Consider the following 13,060-nt stretch of genomic DNA (forward strand, 5'->3'; position numbering starts at 1 on the left):
TAGTGAGAGGGAGGAGAGGGTGATGGAGCGAAGTACAGTTAATGACGTCAAGACCTGTGCGGAAGCTCAGGTCAGGTATACTGCAGTACCCAGAGTGTCAGGTATACTACAGTACCCAGAGTGTCAGGTATACTACAGTACCCAGAGTGTCAGGTATACTACAGTACCCAGAGTGTCAGGTATACTACAGTACCCAGAGTGTCAGATATACTACAGTACCCAGAGTGTCAGGTATACTACAGTACCCAGAGTGAGTGTCAGGTATACTACAGTACCGAGAGTGAGTGTCAGGTATACTACAGTAACCAGAGTGAGTGTCAGGTATACTACAGTACCCAGAGTGAGTGTCAGGTATACTACAGTACCGAGAGTGAGTGTCAGGTATACTACAGTAACCAGAGTGAGTGTCAGGTATACTACAGGACCCAGAGTGAGTGTCAGGTATACTACAGGACCCAGAGTGAGTGTCAGGTATACTACAAGACCCAGAGTGAGTGTCAGGTATACTACAGGACCCAGAGTGAGTGTCAGGTATACTACAGGACCCAGAGTGAGTGTCAGGTATACTACAAGACCCAGAGTGAGTGTCAGGAATACTACAGTACCCAGAGTGAGTGTCAGGTATACTACAGTACCCAGAGTGTCAGGTATACTACAATACCCTGAGTGAGTGTCAGGTATACTACAGGACCCAGAGTGGGTGTCAGGTATACTACAGTACCCAGAGTGTCAGGTATACTACAGTACCCAGAGTGAGTGTCAGGTATGCTACAGTACCCAGAGTGTAAGGTATACTACAGGACCCAGAGTGTCAGGTATACTACAAGACCCAGAGTGAGTGTCAGGTATACTACAGTACCCAGAGTGAGTTTCAGGTATGCTACTGGACCCAGAGTGAGTGTCAGGTATACTATAGTACCCAGAGTGTCAGGTATACTACAGTACCCAGAGTGAGTGTCAGGTATGCTACAGTACCCAGAGTGTCAGGTATACTGCAGGACCCAGAGTGAGTGTCTGGTATACTACAGAACCCAGAGTGAGTGTCAGGTATACTACAAGACCCAGAGTGAGTGTCAGGTATGCTACAGTACCCAGAGTGTCAGGTATACTACAGTACCCAGAGTGAGTTTCAGGTATGCTACTGGACCTAGAGTGAGTGTCAGGTATACTACAGTACCCAGAGTGAGTGTCAGGTATACTACAGGACCCAGAGTGTCATGTATAATACAGTACCCAGAGTGAGTGTCAGGTATACTACAGGACCCAGAGTGAGTGTGAAGTATACTACAGGACACAGAGTGAGTGTCAGGTATACTACAGTACCCAGAGTGAGTGTCAGGTATACTACAGTACCCAAAGTGAGTGTCAGGTATACTACAGTACCCGGAGGGAGTGTTAGGTATACTACAATACCCAGAGTGTCAGGTATACTCCGGTACCTTGAGGGAGTGTCAGGTATACTACAGTACCCAGAGTGTCAGGTATACTACATTACCCAGAGTGAGTTTCAGGTATACTACATTACCCAGAGTGAGTGTCAGGTATACTACAGTACCCAGAGTGAGTGTCAGGTATACTACAGGACCCAGAGTGAGTGTCAGGTATATTACAGGACCTAAAGTGAGTGTCAGGTATACTACAGTACCAAGAGTGAGTGTCAGGTATACTACAGTACCCAGAGTGAGTGTCAGGAAGTGTAGTGAAGATGGTTACTGTGATGACGACAGTATATAGTGAAGATGGTTGCTGTGATGAAGACTGTGTATAGTGAAGAGGGTTACAGTGGTGAAGACTGTGTGTAGTGAAGATAGTTACTGTGATGAAGACAGTGTATAGTGAAGATGGTTACTGTGATGAAGACTGTGTGTAGTGAAGATAGTTACTGTGATGAAGACTGTGTGTAGTGAAGATGGCTACTGTGATGAAGACAGTGTGTAGTGAAGATGGTTACTGTGATGACGACTGTGTATAGTGAAGATGGTTACTGTGATGAAGGCTGTGTATAGTTAAGATGGTTACTGTGATGAAGACTGTGTGTAGTGAAGATAGTTACTGTGATGAAGACTGTGTGTAGTGAAGATAGTTACTGTGATGAAGACTGTGTATAGGGAAGATGGTTACTGTGATGAAGACTGTGTATAGTGAAGATGGTTACTGTGATGAAGACAGTGTGTAGTGAAGATGGTTACTGTGATGAAACTGTGTATAGTGAAGATGGTTACTGTGATGAAGATGGTTACTGTGATGAAGACAGTGTATAGTGAAGATGGTTACAGTGATGAAGACTGTGTGTAGTGAAGATTTGACCTCCATCACCCGAACACAGGATACTCCATCTTGTTTAATGTATATTACACACACACACACACACACACACACACACACACACACACACACACATACAGTACCGCACATGAGACTGCTATACAAATTTGAGAGGCAGGCAGGAGCATGCGGAAAGGCCCTAGTATAGGTGAAGAACTACCTAACAGGAAGGAGCCAGAGGGTAATGGTAAGGGGCGAGAAGTCGGACTGGCGAACAGTAACAAGTGGAGTACCTGAAGAGGGAGTACACTCCCTCCGGGTACTGTAGTATACCTGACACTCACTGGGTACTGTAGTATACCTGACACTCACTCTGGGTACTGTAGTATAAGTGACACTCACTCTGGGTCCTGTAGTATACCTGGGTCCGGTAGTATACCTGTAGTATATCATCACAGTAACCCTCTTCACTATACACAGTCTTCATCACAGTAACCATCTTCCAGGCTTAAGAGAGGGAAGCAGAGGCTCAAGTGAGGGGATGCAGAGGCACAAGAGAGGAATGCAGAGGCTCTTGAGAGTGATGCAGAGGCTCAAGAGAGGGATGCATAGGCTTAAGATAGTGATGCAAAGGCTCAAGAGAGGGATGCAGGAGAGAATATGCAGGATGCATATTAGTCTCTGCATAACTCTTTTTAGCCTCTGCATCACTCTCTTGAGCCTCTGCATCACTCTCTTCGGCCTCTGCATCACTCTCTTGAGCCTCTGCAACACTCTCTTCAGCCTCTGCATCACTCTCTTAAGCCTCTGCATCACTCTCTTTGGCCTCTGCATCACTCTCTTAAGCCTCTGTTTCCTTTTCTTGATCCTCTGCATCACTCTCATGAGCCTCTGGATCCCTCTCATAAGCCTCTGCATCACTCTCTTGAGCCTCTCCATCCCTCTCTTAAGCCTCTGCATCACACTTTTGAGAGTAATTTCTAATTCTAATGAAAACACATTGATTTTTATCATTTGTATTGGAAACAAAATTGTCATATGTCTTTTCTTGGATCTAAATAATACGAAACCTCGCTCTATGATTTGAAGTTAAAACCCTCAAATTTGGTAAAATAGTGACTTTTTTTACGTTTTTTATGAAGTGTGATTTTACGTAAATTTATTCGTTTTACCAATATTTCGATACTACTTCATATTTTCTCATGATATGTGATTTGGCCTTCATATCTCAGAATTTCGCAAATTTTACATTTTTAAGAATGTTTCTTGCATTTTGTTTCGTACCAAAAATCATCGAATTTAGCAATATTTTGACGTTTATCATCCCAATTTCCTTTATGTGATTTAAACAAAATATCATCGAATTAGGCAATATTTTGCTGTTTATCCACGTTTTTGTGAATTTTCAGTTTATTGTTATTAATTCAATAAACATACGATAAAAATGATGCAAACACATAATTGATTAGAAATTAACCTTAAATACTTTATTTTCAATCATCTATTAGTTTCTCGTTAAAATACTGAGTAAGATATTGAAAAGGGGAGAAGTTCGGTTTTATTGCATATATCGACGTTTCAGCCGGAATGGAGCGGTTTTACATGTAATACTTCCATCGGTAATATAAACGGAAAATCAGGAACCTTTTAGTTAATTCTAATGAAAACACATTGATTTTTATCATTTGTATTGGAAACAACATTGATTTTTATCATTTGTATTGGAAACAACATTGTCATCAAAAATTGGCTCCAAAAATTGGCTCAAGGGTCGAATTTGGTATGTTTGGGATATTTTGAAAACTGCAAGGGGGTTTGAGCAGAATGTGACCCATCGCTGCTCTCAGTAATTGGCATATTTTCGGTATAAAATGTCGTAATTTCAAACTGCGAATACGTGAAGAAAGCAAGAACTTGGCTCCAAAATAAGGCTCCAGGGTCGAATTTGGGATGTTTGGGATATTTTTAAAACTGCAGGGAGGGTTTGGGCCTAATGTGATCCATCGCCGCTTCCCGTAATTGACATATTTTCAGTATAAAAAGTCATAATTTCCAACTGCGAATACGTGCTGAGAGCCAGAATTTGGCTATAATGTATGGCTCAAGGGTCGAATTTGGGATGTTTGGGATATTTGAAAACTGCAAACGGGGTTTGGGCAAAAATTGACGCATCGTTGCTTTCAGTAATTGGCATATTTTCCGTATAAAAAGTCGTAATTTCAAACTGCAAATACGTGCAGAGAGCCAGAATTTGGCTCCAAAATAACGCTCCAGGGTAGAATTTGGGATGTTTGGTATATTTTGAAAACTGCAGGGGGGTTTGGGCAAAACGTGACCCATCGTTTCTTTCAGTAATTGGCATATTTTCAAGCGTCAAGTTTGGGATGATTGGGATAAAAAGTCGTAATTTCAAACAGCGAATACGTGCAGAGAGCCAGAATTTGGCTCCAAAAACATTCTCATGGGTCGAATTTGAGATGTTTGGGATATTTTGAAAACTGCAAGGAAGCAAGTTTCGGCTAAATGTGACCTATCGCCGCTCTCAGAAATTGGCATATTTTCGGTATAAAATGTCGTAATTTCAAAGTGCGAATATGTGCAGATAGCCACAATTTGGCTCCAAAAGTTGGCTCAAGGGTCGAATTTGGTATGTTTGGGAAATTTTGAAAACTGCACGGAGGGTTTGGGCAAAATGTGATCCATCGCCTCTCAAAGTAATTAGCATATTTTCGGTATAAAAATACCTAATTTAAAACTGCGAATACGTGCAGAGAGCCAAAATTTGGGATGTTTGGGATATTTTGAAAACTGCAGGGGGGGTTTAGGTAAAATGTGACCTATCGCGGCTCTCAGTAATTGACATATTTTCGGCAAAAAATGTCGTAATTTCAAACTGCGAATAGGTGCAGAGAGCCAGAATTTGGCTCCAAAATATGGCTCAAGGGTTGTATTTGGGATGTTTGGGATATTTTGAAAACTAAATGGTGGGTTTGAGCAAAATGTGATCTATCGCTGCTTTCAGTAATTGGCATTTTTTCGGGATAAAAAGTCGTTATTTCAAGCTGTGAATACGAGCAGAAAGCCCGAATTTGGCTAGAAAATATGGCTCAAGTGTCGAATTTGGGATGCTTTGAATATTTTGAAAACTGCACGGAGGGTTTGGGCAAAATGTGATCCATCGCTGCTTTAAATAATTGATATATTTTCGGTATAAAAATTCCTAATTTAAAACTGCGAATACGTGCAGAGAGCCAGAACTTCGCTCCAAAATATGCCAAAATATGCAAATGACAATGTTGTTTCCAATACAAATGATAAAAATCAATGTGTTTCTGATTTTCCGTTCACATTACCGAGGGAAGATGTACACGTAAAACCGCTCTAATCCGGCTGAAACGTCGATATATGCAATAAAAACCGAACTTCTCCCCTTTTCAATATCTTACTCAGTATTTTAACGAGAAACAAATAGATGATTGAAAATAAAGTATTTAAGGTTATTATCTAATCAATTATGTGTTTGCATCATTTTTATCGTATATAAATGAATTAATACTCATAGACTGTAAATTCACAAAAACGTGGAAAACGGCAAAATATTGCCTAATTCAATGATATTTTGTTTAAGTCACATAAAGGAAAAAGGGATGATAAACGTCAAAATATTGCTAAATTCGACGATTTTTCGTACGAAACAAAATGCAAGACAACTTGCTTAAAATGCAATATTATGTGAAATTCTGAGATTTGAAGGCCAAATCACATATCGTGAAACTACATGAAATAGAATCAAAATATTAGTAAAAATGAATATATTTACGTAGTATCAAACTACATGAAAAACGTGAAAAAAGTCACTATTTAACCATATTTGAGGATTTTAACTTCAACTCATAGAGCGAGGTTTCGTATTATCTAGATCCAAGAAAAGACATATGACAATGTTGTTTCCAATACAAATGATAAAAATCAATGTGTTTTCACTAGAATTAACTAAAATATTCCTGATTTTTCGTTTATATTACCGAGGGAAGATGTACACGTAAAACCGCTCTAATCCGGCTGAAACGTCGATATATGCAATAAAAAACGAACTTCTCCCCTTTTCAATATCTTACTCTGTATTTTAACGAGAAACAAATAGATGATTGAAAATGAAGTATTTAAGGTTATTATCTAATCATTTTAATCATTAATCATAATTATTATGTGTTTGCATCATTTTTATCGTACATATAATGAATTAATACCAATAAACTGAAAATTCACATAAACGTGGAAAAACTGCAAAATATTGCCTAATTCGATGATATTTTGTTTAAATTACATAAAGGAAAAGGGGATGATAAACGTCAAAATATTGCTAAATTCGATGATTTTTCGTACGAACCAAAATGCAAGAAAACTTGCTTAAAATGCAATATTATGCGAAATTCTGAGATTTGAAGGCCAAATCAGATATCGTGATACTACATGAAATAGTATCGAAATATTGGTAAAAATTAATATATTTACGTAATATCAAACTACATGATTAACGTGAAAAAGTCACTATTTTACCATATTTGAGGATTTTACCTTCAAATCATAGAGCGAGGTTTCGTATTATTTAGATCCAAGAAAAGACATATGACAATGTTGTTTCCAATACAAATGATAAAAATCAATGTGCTTTCATTACAATTAACTAAAATGTTCCTGATTTTCCGTTTATATTACCGAGGGAAGATGTACACGTAAAACCGCTCTAATCCGGCTGAAACGTCGATATATGCAATAAAAACCGAACTTCTCCCCTTTTCAAAATCTAACTCAGTATTTTAACGAGAAACAAATAGATGATTGAAAATGAAGTATTTAAGGTTATTATCTAATCAATTATGTGTTTGCATCATTTTTATCGTATATAAATGAATTAATACCCATAGACTGTAAATTCACAAAAACGTGGAAAACGGCAAAATATTGCCTAATTCAATGATATTTTGTTTAAGTCACATAAAGGAAAAAGGGATGATAAACGTCAAAATATTGCTAAATTCGACGATTTTTCGTACGAAACAAAATGCAAGACAACTTGCTTAAAATGCAATATTATGTGAAATTCTGAGATTTGAAGGCCAAATCACATATCGTGAAACTACATGAAATAGAATCGAAATATTAGTAAAAATGAATATATTTACGTAGTATCAAACTACATGAAAAACGTGAAAAAAGTCATTATTTAACCATATTTGAGGATTTTAACTTCAACTCATAGAGCGAGGTTTCGTATTATCTAGATCCAAGAAAAGACATATGACAGTGTTGTTTCCAATACAAATGATAAAAATCAATGTGTTTTCATTAGAATTAACTAAAATATTCCTGATTTTTCGTTTATATTACCGAGGGAAGATGTACACGTAAAACCGCTCTAATCTGGCTGAAACGTAACTTTATATGCAATAAAAAACGAACTTCTCCCCTTTTCAATATCTTACTCTGTATTTTAACGAGAAACAAATAGATGATTGAAAATGAAGTATTTAAGGTTATTATCTAATCAATTATGTGTTTGCATAATTTTTATCGTATATATATGAATTAATACCCATAGACTGAAAATTCACAAAAACGTGGAAAAACTGCAAAATATTGCCTAATTCGATGATATTTTGTTTAAATTACATAAAGGAAAAGGGGATGATAAACGTCAACATATTGCTAAATTCGATGATTTTTCGTACGAGACAAAATGCAAGAAAACTTGCTTAAAATGCAATATTATGCGAAATTCTGAGATTTGAAGGCCAAATCAGATATCGTGATACTACATGAAATAGTATCGAAATATTGGTAAAAATTAATATATTTACGTAATATCAAACTACATGATTAACGTGAAAAAGTCACTATTTTACCATATTTGAGGATTTTACCTTCAAATCATAGAGCGAGGTTTCGTATTATTTAGATCCAAGAAAAGACATATGACAATGTTGTTTCCAATACAAATGATAAAAATCAATGTGTTTTCATTAGAATTAACTAAAATGTTCCTGATTTTCCGTTTATATTACCTAGGGAAGACGTAAACGTAAAACCGCTCTAATCCGGCTGAAACGTCGATATATGCAATAAAAACTGAACTTCTCCCCTTTTCAATATCTTACTCAGTATTTTAACGAGAAACAAATAGTTGATTGAAAATGAAGTTTTTAAGGTTATTATCTAATCATTTTAATCATTAATCATAATTATTATGTGTTTGCATTATTGTTATCGTATATATAATGAATTAATACCAATAAACTGAAAATTCACATAAACGTGGAAAAACGGCAAAATATTGCCTAATTCGATGATATTTTGTTTAAATCACATAAAGGAAAAGGGGATGATAAACGTCAAAATATTGCTAAATTGGATGATTTTTCGTACGAAACAAAATGCAAGTAAACTTGCTTAAAATGCAATATTATGCGAAATTCTGAGATTTGAAGGCCAAATCAGATATCGTGATACTACATGAAATAGTATCGAAATATTGGTAAAAATTAATATATTTACGTAATATCAAACTACATGATTAACGTGAAAAAGTCACTATTTTACCATATTTGAGGATTTTACCTTCAAATCATAGAGCGAGGTTTCGTATTATTTAGATCCAAGAAAAGACATATGACAATGTTGTTTCCAATACAAATGATAAAAATCAATGTGTTTTCATTAGAATTAACTAAAATGTTCCTGATTTTCCGTTTATATTACCTAGGGAAGATGTACACGTAAAACCGCTCTAATCCGGCTGAAACGTCGATATATGCAATAAAAACTGAACTTCTCCCCTTTTCAATATCTTACTCAGTATTTTAACGAGAAACAAATAGTTGATTGAAAATGAAGTTTTTAAGGTTATTATCTAATCATTTTAATCATTAATCATAATTATTATGTGTTTGCATTATTTTTTTCGTATATATAATGAATTAATACCAATAAACTGAAAATTCACATAAACGTGGAAAAACGGCAAAATATTACCTAATTCGATGATATTTTGTTTAAATCACATAAAGGAAAAGGGGATGATAAACGTCAAAATATTGCTAAATTGGATGATTTTTCGTACGAAACAAAATGCAAGTAAACTTGCTTAAAATGCAATATTATGCGAAATTCTGAGATTTGAAGGCCAAATCACATATCGTGATACTACATGAAATAGAATCGAAATATTGGTAAAAATGAATATATTTACGTAGTATCAAACTACATGATTAACGTGAAAAAGTCACTATTTAACCATATTTGAGGATTTTAACTTCAAATCATAGAGCGAGCTTTCGTATTATTTAGATCCAAGAAAAGACATATGACAATGTTGTTTCCAATACAAATGATAAAAATCAATGTGTTTTCATTACAATTAACTAAAATGTTCCTGATTTTCCGTTTACATTACCGAGGGAAGATGTACACGTAAAACCGCTCTAATCCGGCTGAAACGTCGATATATGCAATAAAAACCGAACTTCTCCCCTTTTCAATATCTTACTCAGTATCTTAACGAGAAACAAATAGATGATTGAAAATGAAGTATTTAAGGTTATTATCTAATCATTTTAATCATTAATCATAATTATTATGTGTTTGCAATTTTTTTATCGTATATATAATGAATTAATACCAATAAACTGAAAATTCACATAAACGTGGAAAAACGGCAAAATATTACCTAATTCGATGATATTTTGTTTAAATCACATAAAGGAAAAGGGGATGATAAACGTCAAAATATTGCTAAATTGGATGATTTTTCGTACGAAACAAAATGCAAGTAAACTTGCTTAAAATGCAATATTATGCGAAATTCTGAGATTTGAAGGCCAAATCACATATCGTGATACTACATGAAATAGAATCGAAATATTGGTAAAAATGAATATATTTACGTAATATCAAACTACATGATTAACGTGAAAAAGTCACTATTTTACCATATTTGAGGATTTTACCTTCAAATCATAGAGCGAGGTTTCGTATTATTTAGATCCAAGTAAAGACATATGACAATGTTGTTTCCAATACAAATGATAAAAATCAATGTGTTTTCATTAGAATTAACTAAAATGTTCCTGATTTTCCGTTTATATTACCGAGGGAAGATTTACACGTAAAACCGCTCTAATCCGGCTGAAACGTCGATATATGCAATAAAAACCGAATTTCTCAACTTTTCAATATCTTACTCAGTATTTTAACGAGAAACAAATAGTTGATTGAAAATGAAGTTTTTAAGGTTATTATCTAATCATTTTAATCATTAATCATAATTATTATGTGTTTGCATTATTGTTATCGTATATATAATGAATTAATACCAATAAACTGAAAATTCACATAAACGTGGAAAAACGGCAAAATATTGCCTAATTCGATGATATTTTGTTAAATCACATAAAGGAAAAGGGGATGATAAACGTCAAAATATTGCTAAATTGGATGATTTTTCGTACGAAACAAAATGCAAGTAAACTTGCTTAAAATGCAATATTATGCGAAATTCTGAGATTTGAAGGCCAAATCACATATCGTGATACTACATGAAATAGAATCGAAATATTGGTAAAAATGAATATATTTACGTAGTATCAAACTACATGATAAACGTGAAAAAAGTCACTATTTAACCATATTTGAGGATTTTAACTTCAAATCATAGAGCGAGGTTTCGTATTATTTAGATCCAAGAAAAGACATATGACAATGTTGTTTCCAATACAAATGATAAAAATCAATGTGTTTTCATTAGAATTAACTAAAATGTTCCTGATTTTCCGTTTATATTACCGAGGGAAGATGTACACGTAAAACCGCTCTAATCCGACTGAAACGTCGATATACGCAATAAAAACCGAATTTCTCAACTTTTCAATATCTTACTCAGTATTTTAACGAGAAACAAATAGTTGATTGAAAATGAAGTATTTAAGGTTATTATCTAATCATTTTAATCATTAATCATAATAATTATGTGTTTGCATCATTTTTATCGTACATATAATGAATTAATACCAATAAACTGAAAATTCACATAAACGTGGAAAAACTGCAAAATATTGCCTAATTCGATGATATTTTGTTTAAATTACATAAAGGAAAAGGGGATGATAAACGTCAAAATATTGCTAAATTCGATGATTTTTCGTACGAACCAAAATGCAAGAAAACTTGCTTAAAATGCAATATTATGCGAAATTCTGAGATTTGAAGGCCAAATCAGATATCGTGATACTACATGAAATAGTATCGAAATATTGGTAAAAATTAATATATTTACCTAATATCAAACTACATGATTAACGTGAAAAAGTCACTATTTTACCATATTTGAGGATTTTACCTTCAAATCATAGAGCGAGGTTTCGTATTATTTAGATCCAAGAAAAGACATATGACAATGTTGTTTCCAATACAAATGATAAAAATCAATGTGTTTTCATTAGAATTAACTAAAATGTTCCTGATTTTCCGTTTATATTACCGAGGGAAGATTTGCACGTAAAACCGCTCTAATCCGGCTGAAACGTCGATATATGCAATAAAAACCGAATTTCTCAACTTTTCAATATCTTACTCAGTATTTTAACGAGAAACAAATAGTTGATTGAAAATGAAGTTTTTAAGGTTATTATCTAATCATTTTAATCATTAATCATAATTATTATGTGTTTGCATTATTGTTATCGTATATATAATGAATTAATACCAATAAACTGAAAATTCACATAAACGTGGAAAAACGGCAAAATATTGCCTAATTCGATGATATTTTGTTTAAATCACATAAAGGAAAAGGGGATGATAAACGTCAAAATATTGCTAAATTGGATGATTTTTCGTACGAAACAAAATGCAAGTAAACTTGCTTAAAATGCAATATTATGCGAAATTCTGAGATTTGAAGGCCAAATCACATATCGTGATACTACATGAAATAGAATCGAAATATTGGTAAAAATGAATATATTTACGTAATATCAAACTACATGATTAACGTGAAAAAGTCACTATTTTACCATATTTGAGGATTTTACCTTCAAATCATAGAGCGAGGTTTCGTATTATTTAGATCCAAGAAAAGACATATGACAATGTTGTTTCCAATACAAATGATAAAAATCAATGTGTTTTCATTAGAATTAACTAAAATGTTCCTGATTTTCCGTTTATATTACCGAGGGAAGATGTACACGTAAAACCGCTCTAATCCGACTGAAACGTCGATATACGCAATAAAAACCGAATTTCTCAACTTTTCAATATCTTACTCAGTATTTTAACGAGAAACAAATAGTTGATTGAAAATGAAGTATTTAAGGTTATTATCTAATCATTTTAATCATTAATCATAATAATTATGTGTTTGCATCATTTTTATCGTACATATAATGAATTAATACCAATAAACTGAAAATTCACATAAACGTGGAAAAACTGCAAAATATTGCCTAATTCGATGATATTTTGTTTAAATTACATAAAGGAAAAGGGGATGATAAACGTCAAAATATTGCTAAATTCGATGATTTTTCGTACGAACCAAAATGCAAGAAAACTTGCTTAAAATGCAATATTATGCGAAATTCTGAGATTTGAAGGCCAAATCAGATATCGTGATACTACATGAAATAGTATCGAAATATTGGTAAAAATTAATATATTTACGTAATATCAAACTACATGATTAACGTGAAAAAGTCACTATTTTACCATATTTGAGGATTTTACCTTCAAATCATAG

This window comes from Procambarus clarkii, chromosome 48, assembly GCF_040958095.1.
Source record: "Procambarus clarkii isolate CNS0578487 chromosome 48, FALCON_Pclarkii_2.0, whole genome shotgun sequence".
In the NCBI taxonomy this organism is placed as follows: domain Eukaryota; kingdom Metazoa; phylum Arthropoda; class Malacostraca; order Decapoda; family Cambaridae; genus Procambarus; species Procambarus clarkii.